The 10713-nt window shown below is 41.2% G+C and overlaps 1 protein-coding gene across 4 annotated transcripts in view; it reads right to left on the bottom strand.

The window, feature by feature from the left end:
- IPCEF1 (interaction protein for cytohesin exchange factors 1) overlaps positions 1-10713 on the bottom strand; it is a 152629-nt gene that overhangs the window by 112233 nt on the left and 29683 nt on the right. For all 4 annotated transcript variants that reach the window (XM_023517937.1, XM_023517940.1, XM_023517939.1 and 1 more), the window contains one exon: positions 698-795. The gene's annotated coding sequence lies outside the window, so the exon portion shown is untranslated. The remainder of the gene's footprint in view (positions 1-697; positions 796-10713) is intronic.

The following is a 10713-nucleotide window of genomic DNA, read 5'->3' as shown; positions in this document are numbered from 1 at the left end:
CCCGGCTATTTTTTGGTTGCAGCCATTATTGTTGTTTGGCGTGTCCGGGCTGGGGATTCGAACCCGCCACCTTAGGTGTACGTGGCTGGCGCCTTAGCCGGTTGAGCTATAGGCGCCGAGCCTAAGGTCTGGTTTTTAATAACTAATTTGAGTATTTGGATTTTTAACTTTTTAAAATTTTCCTCCAACTTTTTATTTTCAAAATGTCCCAAACTATGGAAAAGTTAGAGAAATCATGAACAATGAACACTTTGATTCCCACATTATTAGCATTCTGCCTCATTTGCTGTCTGCACATGTAAAGAATTTGCTCAAACATTTGAGAATTACTCATAGACATAACGATGGTTTACCCCTAAATATATCAGCTTGTACCTCCCAAGAGCAATTATCCTACTGTGGTTATATAATAATGATCACACTCAGGAAAGCTTAAGTTGATTCAATACAATTATCTAATATATAGTCCAAATGTCCCAGGTGTCTCAGTAACACCCTTTCTGTGTGGAAGATTTTAAGTCCAGGACCCACTCAAGGATCACTGTGGCCGGTACTGCTATGTCCATAGTCTCCTTTTGTCTTCCACAAGGGACATTTTTGTAGCATCCAGGCCAGTCGCTTTGCATAATGTCCCTCAATTTGGAATCGGTCGCTCACAGCTCGACTCAGGTTAAACACTTTTGTCAGATGTACTCACTGGTTGGAATTCTCTTCTTCTTTTTCCACATTAGAAAAAGCACATAATGGGTTGGGTTAATATTTTCTTTCAATCATTTAATAACAGTTGGTGGTTGCCTGCAATAAAGTAAGTTGAGTGTCATGGTTAGCAATTTACAAAATGCTTTTGATATGGATTAATTTACCCAATTTGTATTATAATCCTATGAAGTGAGTATTTTTTGTTGTTAACTTTTCTCTTCTGAATAGAAATCTACCCAAGTTCATATAACCAGTAAGACTACTTTTGTGGCCAAAATGTAAGTATAGAAATACTGTAAAATCATGCTAGATTTTCATGTCAAACCCTGGATTTTCATGTCAAATAAATCCCTCTCTTCTGCAACCTACAATCCTCATTGTCCAAACTCTGCACCTTACCATTCTTACTGTGTTGTGTTAAATTATAAGGTAGTGGGGATATTATGCTTTATTGAAATATTTCCAACTACCATAATTTCAAATTATAATAGCTAAACCAGTAACAATGTATAATAAAAGTAAATGGCTATTCATTTAAAAGTGAGTAATAATGTTAAAGTGAATGAGTGTTAGCTGTATTGAATGCCAAGTAATTGGCTTTTCTTGGCGTTTTTGCATTTGTGTTGGTGCAGCTAAACTAATAATGCACCAGATCTTTCTTTCTGCCCAGAATAAGATTTTATATCATTTCCTTCTACTTTTCAAAGCAGTGAAAACATCATTTCATGTAATCAGCATGTTTCAATAACTTCTTAGCACACTAAATTAAGTAATTTTTCTGATTTTCTTCTTGACTTTGGGCCTCAGAATCCTAGGGTTGTTTAGTTTAGGGACAAGTTAAGAAAAGTTTGGGAATCAGTATATGTAACTTGAGTCACAAACAATACCATGAATCTGAAAGTAGACATTCCAGCCAGAAAGAGTAACAAATATGTTTCTGCACCCTATAAGGCATAGGTCCTGAGGGGGTAACACTGACATTTAAAAAGCAACACCACTCAAGTCCAGGAAAGACTGACTGCAGATGCTTATCTAGGTGCTAGTAGACTGAGGTAAGCCAGCTAAATCACCTCCAGTTTGGAAAGACCTTGAAGAAAATAGGGTGCTATTTTCCACTGACAAAAACCACTTTACAAAACCTCAAGCTGAGAAGACAGATCAAGAGCCACTTAATTCCTCATCCATGCACAATTTCCCTAACGCTCAGTGATTTGAATATCTCATTTCAAAGTAAAAGAGTAATTTAAAACTCTTTTTCAGACTCTCAGTCTGAATAATGACTGTCATATAATTGTCCTTGTCCAGTGCTCAATGCCATAAAGAAGCAGGGACAGAATCCTGAATAATAACCAAAGAAGGAACTGAACTCTTATCAACTTTCACAGAGTTCTTCTAGTATAACATTGCTCTCTTTCATTGTACCTGTCACATGGGAACTTACCAAATTCCATCCCCCCAGACTCCCCATTTCCTTCTTGAATTTAATTATGTGTTTCTTTTACATAGGCCTATAGTTGTGAATCGACTAGTTTCAACATAGTATTGAGTACATGGAATGCCTGCTTTTCCATTCTTGAGATGCCTTACTTAGGAGAATGGTCTTCAACTCCGTCCAGGTAAATACAAAAGATACTAAGTCTCCCTCTTCTTTACAGCTGCATAGTACTCCCTGGTATACACATGCTGCAGTTTATTGATCTATTCATGTGTTGATGGGCACTTGGATTGTTTCACATCTTTGCAATAATGAATTGAGCTGCTTTTCATAAACATTCAAGTGCAAATGTCCTTATGATAAAATAATTTTTTTCCTCTGGGTAGATATCTAGTAGTGGGATTGCAGGATCAAATATAAGGTCTACTTTTCGGATTCTCCATAGTTCTTTCCAAAAGGCCTGTATTAGTTTGCAATCCCACTAACAGTGCATTAGTGTTCCCCTTTCTCAGAACCCACACCAGCATCTGCAGCTTTTTGAAGTGGGCTATTCTCACCAGGGTTAGGGGACACTTCAAAGTGCTTTTGATTTGCATTTCTCTGATGATTAGGGCTGATGAGCATTTTTTCATGTGTTTGTTGGCCATTCACCTATTCTCTTGGGAAAAGATTCTGTTCATATCTCTTAACCAATGACTAATCCTTTCCAATCCACTTTTTCTGCCACCCGTATACTTCCCAGCTCTAATTTATTTTGGGTGGGCCTTTGTCCTACAAGCATGGTCACCTGTTCACATCAAAACACATGGCCTGCCACGAAACAGAAAGAGTACAGCCTACACTATCTGTTGGCTAGAGTCTGTACTACTTGAGCAAACACATCAGACAGGCTCTGACAGCAGAGCCTGAGGACAAAAGAAATGACAAAAGGCTTATTGGACGTCTCCCGACAACAAAGTGGAACTGGAGAATCATTACGGCCAACGAGGTCCAACACAAGGATCAGAAAGGGTTCAGGGAGGGTTTGGTCTTTCCTTGTTGATTTGCTTGCGCTCTTGGTAGATTCTCTTGTCAGTTTTGTAACATGAGGATATATTCTCATGAATATATAGAACACCTTCTCTGAAGGTCTATTCTTCTCATGAAGAAATAGACACCTTCTCTGAAGGTGTCTATTTGCTTTGTGGAGTGTGCTCTTAGCTATGCAGAAGCTTTTTAACTTGATCAGGTTCAATTTATTAATTTTCGTCATTGCCGCAATTGCCCGTGGTGTCCTCTTCATAAATTCTTTCCCAAGGCTGATGTTGTAAAGAGGTTTCCCCACACTTTATTTTTTTAATGTGTTTTAGAGACAGGATCCTGCTCTGTCACCCAGGCTGGAGTGTAGTGGCACCATCACGGCTCACTGTAGCCTGGATCTTCTGGGCTCAAGGAATCGTCCTACCTCAGCTGCTTGAATAACTTGGACTACAGGCATGAGCCACAGCACCCAGCTATGTACCCCCATTTTAAAAAATCTACACTTTAATCCTAGGAAGAGCATTATTCTCACTCTTCATTCAAATCATTTTTAGGCCAAATACAGTAAAGAAAGTTGCATTAACGATTATGCCTTGACAGAGAGTAGTAAGGAATGTTTCAACGGTGAAGTCTTTAACAAAACGTGTATCATTCATTTTCCCCACTAATCCTCAAAAGCCTCCTATTATCTTCAAATAATAAGAGAAGCTGCCTGTAGTTAATTTAATCACTGTAATTTTCTAAGAAATAAAGACTGATGTCTATTGAAAATTATTCCAATTACATTTTTGAACATGAGTTCAAACTGTTAAAATTACTACTTTCAATAAAATTTTAACCTCCAAAGTGTTATTATTCTCACAATCAGCCTAAAGCACAGAATGACATTAGGACTCCAGTTTTTTAGTGGGTAAAAATTCAACTTTGAGACACAATTAGTTTTAAAACTTTGCTGAAGTTCAGCCCACTTCTGGCCTAATCTAACATTTTTTTAATATCATCCTATGAAGCAATTTCTCTGATTAAAAACAAAAACAAGGCCAAATCCATTTTAAATTGCATAAAATCAAACTATGTAACCACTTAAAAATAAGTAGAAGTAGAGAAAAGTTGAGTAGGAAGAAAGAAAGTCATGAAAACGCCAATGAGAAAAGTGCTAATCACTGATATCAGTTAATAATAGCTACTCATAGGTGAGTATCATTTAATTTGTAAAGGTATGTGCAGTACATGCATTAAACATTGACTTTTCATAATGTGTGTCACTGGTGCTGTTTTTATGGGTGAAGATGGCTGCCCTGGTATCTGCTATTCTGGCTGTTCTGCCAATAAGTGCCACTCCACTGCTTGTGGGCAGCTGCTGGACTGTCCCCAACCTCCTCTGGACAATACACACACACAGAAGCTGCCCTTTCTGCTCATTAGTTGGAAGAGTATTTTCCCCAGTGACACATGCTTTCCTTTGAGTGTTACTTGTGGAACACAGAGCAGAGGCGGGCTGTCTGGGTCCACCACCTCTGCACCAGAAGCTGCGGCCGCCTCCCACACTGCCAGACATCTTCCTTCATCTTGGTGTTGGCCAAAGGCCCAGCGGCTCTCCCTCCAGGCCAGCCCTTTGGGACCTTCAATCCATCAGCTAAGTCCGCACATGTCTAAACCACAACTGCAGAGAAGTTTAGCCCTTCGACCCCTGAGCACTTGGACCCACGCAATGCTCCTGGCCATGCTCTGTCCGAACTTTCTGAAGCTCCTCTGACAGCCAGCAGGAGACCCACACACGAGCTTTTATCAGTCATTGGCTTCAGGCTAATGTGGCCAGTTGTATTAACAGACTCTCTTCACGAAATCATTCAAAATGTAGTTCCAAATTATTAGCTATCCAAAGCCAAAGGTTACTACTCTCAAGCTTTTCAGTTTGGGGAGTTTTTGAATCTAAATATACTGTGAGCTCAATGCATATATTTTAATGAGGATAAAGTAACACACAGGGGGAAGGGAAGGAGTGTGTGGGGCAGCAGGTGTGACGGTGCCAGAGGCCCGTGAGGGCAGGAGTGCTGGAGGCGGGAAGGAGCTGCATGCCACAAAACCAGGACATACAGAAGACCGGAGAGTAAAAAAAGAAGTGACAAAAGTCACTTCTCTGGGCTTCGTTGCCCTCTCTGATTCTTCCCTGAGGCCAATGTCATGTTTTTTCACCTCTTCAGCCCACCCTGGAGGGCTGCCATACTCCCTAGCAAAGTCAGAGTTGGAGACTTATTCGTGGTGACTACCAGCACCCAGGAAGAACTCCCGTACCTCTTCCTGACCAAAATGTGCAAACACATAAAGTTCTGTTAACGTGAATACCGGCGTCAGCAGAGCTGGGTACGGACAGAAGGAACATTGAAGAGAGGCACGCTGGCAGGTGCGAGGCAGGTGTGAAGAGCAGGGATGGCTGCAACCCTAAATGCAGGCTGTGTGACGATGCTGCCCCCTCCACCCTATTGGTCCAAAGTCACTACATTTCTAGTTGTCTGATCCTTCTGGCAAGGAGCAGGCTCCCGACTCAGCACCCCTGCCGTGAGCCTATCTTTAAGGGGGCAGCACTGTCCAGCCAGGTACATTCAGGGCTCACACTCACTGTGTCCTCACGCTGAGGGTGGCTCTGCCAATAAAAACAGCATCTATTCTCCTTGGTAGAAAATTAAGTTGTTCTGATATTTACAAATACATATTTACATTGTAATGAAATCAAAATCATTGTGTGTCTGCAGGGCCTAACCCGAGAGCCCTGCCCAGGTGGGGAGGACAGCTAGGATCAGAGCTGCCTGCCAAGCCACACTGAGACCCTGTCATCACGGCAGAGGCTTTGCCATTCCACTGCCTTTATCAGGCATGTATGAAATTTTGGACAGCCCCCTAATGAGCGGGAATGATCTGAAGAGTGTTCTTTCCTTATCTCAGTTGTTGAGCATGAGGTCCTAGGGTGCAGAATAATGTCAAAGTCCACACGTACATTTTCAGAGTTTGAAAACCGTCCTGTACTTTACAGAAGGGCTCTAAAGAGCAAGACCAAGACCACTTTTTGAGGTTCTGTGGGTATGGCTACCCCAAATATTTTATTTCTTCAACATTTCTACATTTTTTTTAGGAAAAAGCAACCTAAATGGCATAAATTCAAAAATTGTTTGAACTGGGCTGGGTACAGTGGCTCATGCCTAGAATCCCAGCAGTCTGGGAGGCCGAGGCAGGTGGACTGCCTGAGCTCACAGGTTCAAGACCAGCCTGAGCCAGAGTGAGACCTCATCTCTGAAATAGTCGGGCATTATGGCAGGCACCTATAGTCCCAGCTACTTGGGAGGCTGAAGCAAAAGAATCACTTAAGCCAGCTTGGCGTCTGTGGCTCAAGTGGCTAAGGCGCCAGTCACATACACCTAAGGTGGCAGGTTTGAATCCAGCCTGGGCCCACCAAAACAATAATGATGGCTGCAACCAAAAAATAGCCAGGCATTGTAGCAGTACCTGTGGTCCCAGCTACTTGCAAGGCTGAGGCAGGAGACTCGCTTGAGCTCAGGAGTTGGAGGTTGCTGTGAGCTGTGATGCCAAGGCACTCTACCCAGGGGAATAGCTTAAGGCCCTGTCTCAAAAAAAAAAAAAAAATCACTTAAGCCCAGGAGTTTGAAGTTGCTGTGAGCTGTGATGCCATGACACTCTACCAGGGGTGACAAAGTGAGACTCTGTCTCTTAAAAAAAAAAATTGTTTGAACCAAAACTTCACTGTTTAGTAATAAAATGTAGGATTCTGTATTTTCTGGCTCAAGTTTAGAGAACTATAAAAGCTTTTGTAAGAACAAATTTTGAGAACACATGACATAATATGTCATCACGAGCTTTCCCATCCATCACACTCAGTGTTAACAATTTCCCAAATGGTCCCCAAACATGTCTTTTTAGAGTTGGTTTACAGAGAAATTCTTAATAGTAATTTAAACAAAATTTACTCCAGCAGCTTCATTTTAACTTTCCAAACATTTCATGAGTTATTATAGTCAGTTACATAATCTCAAATCAAGAGGACATTTTTATTTATTCACATAAGAAACGGACTGCGCCCTGCTATTTCAACTGAAATAAAAATGACTCAAACCCAAAGAAAGCAAAGGAAATAGAGAGCAATCTCTCTTTAAAGAATGAAGAATGGTCTTGGTTCTCTTCTGCTTTCAACAGCATTAATGCTGTTCCCAACATCAGCATTACTTACACACACACAAAGAAAGAAGGATGCCAGTGTTTCTCTTTAGCCCAGTATATTACCCCAGACAGTTCATAGGAAATATTTCTATTTCTTCCACAGAAAGGTTCTGCTTCATCCCAATCTTAATGTGCTGTTGTCTCCTAAAACCTCCACCAGTACCCCCATGAGTGCTTTCTTAAGTTTGGCCCCCGCCCTACACTCAGTGACAAGCCAGGCTCTGTGCTGGCGGAACAAGAGGCCCAGGGAGGGCTGGCTGCCAGGGGCCTGGGTGAGGTGGGTAGCTCCATATGTGTGGCTTACTTTGGCTGCGGGGAACACTTTCCTTCAAGGAAAGGGGTCTGTGACTTTTTTTAAAAAAATCATTTGAGTATTGAGTACATTGGATTCTTGCTTCTCCATTCTTATGATACTTTTCTAAGAAGAATGTGTTTCAACTCCATCCAGGTTAATACAAAAGATAGACACTCTCCATCTTTTTAAATGGGTGAATAGTATTCCATGGTCCCAAAATTTTGAATCTATATTCTTCCAATTTACTTTTGCAAAATTTAGGCATTATGTACCTGAATAATTTATAAAATTCATCAGTGGGCTCATTACTTTAAAAGGAAACTGATTTCTAGAATTATCATACACAATTGAAGTGAAGGCCAACTTAATACCACCTCACTACTCATTTTCCAACCCCTACCCCTGGGAGAGGCCATTTCTCCCATTCTGCATATGCTGTTTTATATTCCCTCTCAGAAGAGATGAACGATTACTTTACTTTATGTAAGATGAAACAGGCCAGGTGCAGTGGCTCATGCCTGTAATCTGAGCCTTTTGAAAGGCTAAGACAGGAAGATTGCCTAAGGTCAGGACTTTGAACTGAGCCCAGGCAACATAGCAAGACCCTATCTCTATAAAAAAAAAAAAAAAAATTAAAAATAGCTGGCTATGGTGGTACTCACCTGTAGTCCCAGCTACTAAGGAGACTGAGGCAGAAGGCTCTCTGGAGTACAGAAGTTTGAGGCTGCAGTGATCTCTGATAATGCCACTGCACTCTAGCCTAGGCAACGGAGGAAGATTCTATCTACCCACCCCCCCAAAAAATAAATAAAATAAAGTGCAAACTTGGCTTCTTTGTGGGTAAAGATTAAAGTAGAAGAAATTTTAGGCTAAACATATTCTTACTTCTTCTGATTTTTCAATTCTGAGTCTCTGGAAATAATGATTTTCAATTTATTTAAATGTGGGCATTGAGAGTCATGGTTTTTTGTTTTCTTTGAGAAACAAATAAAGTAAAACCCTCCACACAGCAAAAAATATATAAAGTAAGGCACATAAATGCTGCACTTCCCACCGTCTTTGTCTTTGAAGAAGCAGATATTCTGGGTTAGCAACTTAATCTTCTCTTGCACGAAATGGACAGATACTCCACTTCTGTAATAAAATAAGAATTCTCCTATGTGAAATAGGAGAGCACCTGTTGGGTCCCAAACCCCTGCAATTGAGAACAAGGTCTTTTCACAAGAGCATATACATTCCCATTGTTAATAAACTTGCAAAAATCTTAACTCTGAAACATGTTAAGAAAATTTTTCCTAGGCTAGGCCAGTTGACTCATGGCCATAATACTAGCACTCTGGGAAGCCAAGGTAGGAGGATCCCTTGAGCTCAGGATACCAGTCTGAGCAAGAGAAAGACACTGTCTCCTACTAAAAACATAAACAGAAGAATTATCCAGGCATTGTGGTAGGAGCCTGCAGTACCAGCTTACGCTGGAGGCTGAGGCAGGAGGATCACTTGAGCCCAGGAGTTTGAGGTTGCTGTGATCTAGGCTGATTACATGGCACACTAAGCAGTGTGAGAGTGAGTCTTAAAAAAAATAAAAAATTTTCCTCCCCCTTCTATCTGGGCCTTGTTTTGAGCTTGTACTCTAAGAAATCTTACTAGAAGGTTCTACTACAATAATGCAGAGATGCATCAACCATGTGAAGGCTGACCATGGAGCAGGTTGAGACAGAGGACAATAAAGAGAGGATCACATGAGGAGAAGCTATGATGGATGAGCTCTGAGAGCAAGAATATCTAGAGATGGGGACACACATGTTTTGTAATTTACAGAATGTATTTATGCTGCTTGCAGTCTCTTGCTTGTATAGATACAGTGATCTGTCCAGGTGTAGGAATAACTCCAATAAAGCTCTGTTTCTCACTGTGCCAACTCACTCAGCATGGTGATATGATGGCCCAGGACCAGAAGTCATACTACAACATGAAAAGATTTACAGGTGCAACCACTATGCCAGCTCTGTCATGCCTTTTAAATATTAAGTTTCTTACAACTCACTATTTTTAATTTCATATCAATATTCCTAAAGAGCAACTCCCTCTAATTGTATAGGCATCAGGCCCCTAAGTGCTAGGATTATAGGCCTGAGCCACCATGTCTGATGTGGGATCTTCCTTTAAATGTAAGTAAATGTTAGAAACTGCAAGGATCATCTAATCTTTTTGAAAAAGGAGATCATAACGACCGTACTCAAGTCTGCACTGCGACTTCTGAAAAGGCATTTGACAATTGTGTGCAACTTTGGGTCAACTTTTTATTACTAAGAGAAGAAAGCAGATTGACTTAACATTTAAAGTGTCTATTAAAAAGCAGTACATTTGAGGCCGGGTGAGGTGGCTCACACCTGTAATCCTAGCACTCTGGGAGGCCAAGGTGGGAGGATCTCTTGAGCTCAGGAGTTTGAGACCAGCCTGAGCAAGAGTGAGAACCCATCTCTACGAAAAATAGAAAAACTAGCCAAGCATTGTGGCAGTCTCCTCTAGTCCCAGCTACTTAGGAGGCTGAGGCAAAAGGATGACTTGGGCCCTAGAATTTGAGGATGCTGTGAGCTATGATACTACAGCACTCTACCCAAGGTGATAGGATGAGATTCTGTCTCAAACAAACAAAAAAAAAAGAAGCAGCAGCAGCAGTACATTTGATTCAGTCATCTAAAAACTCATTTTCTGTTTTGCAAATTATTCAAGCTCCTTCTTAAATTTTCCCTTCATTGTATTCAGGCTTCTTCAGCATTTTTATCAGATACTTTGACACTTTTAGCACAATTGGAATAGGGCAAGAAGGAAGTGAAACAAAAGACCGTCAGCATGAATACTTGACACACACAAATTATTTTTAGTTACAGTTTGGACATTTACAAGTGGACCTGGTACAGAGGCACGTGTGTGTGTGTGTGTGTGTGCATGTGTGTGTGTGCGTGCGTGTGTGTGTGCGTGTGTGTGTGTGCGTGTGTGCGTGTGTGTGTGTGCGTGTGTGTGTGCGTGTGTG

Source organism: Otolemur garnettii, unplaced genomic scaffold (assembly GCF_000181295.1).
Source record: "Otolemur garnettii isolate 467f Iridium unplaced genomic scaffold, OtoGar3 scaffold00126, whole genome shotgun sequence".
NCBI lineage: Eukaryota > Metazoa > Chordata > Mammalia > Primates > Galagidae > Otolemur > Otolemur garnettii.
The sequence above is the reverse complement of the archived record's forward strand: the minus strand, read 5'-3'. Positions and strand labels throughout refer to the sequence as shown.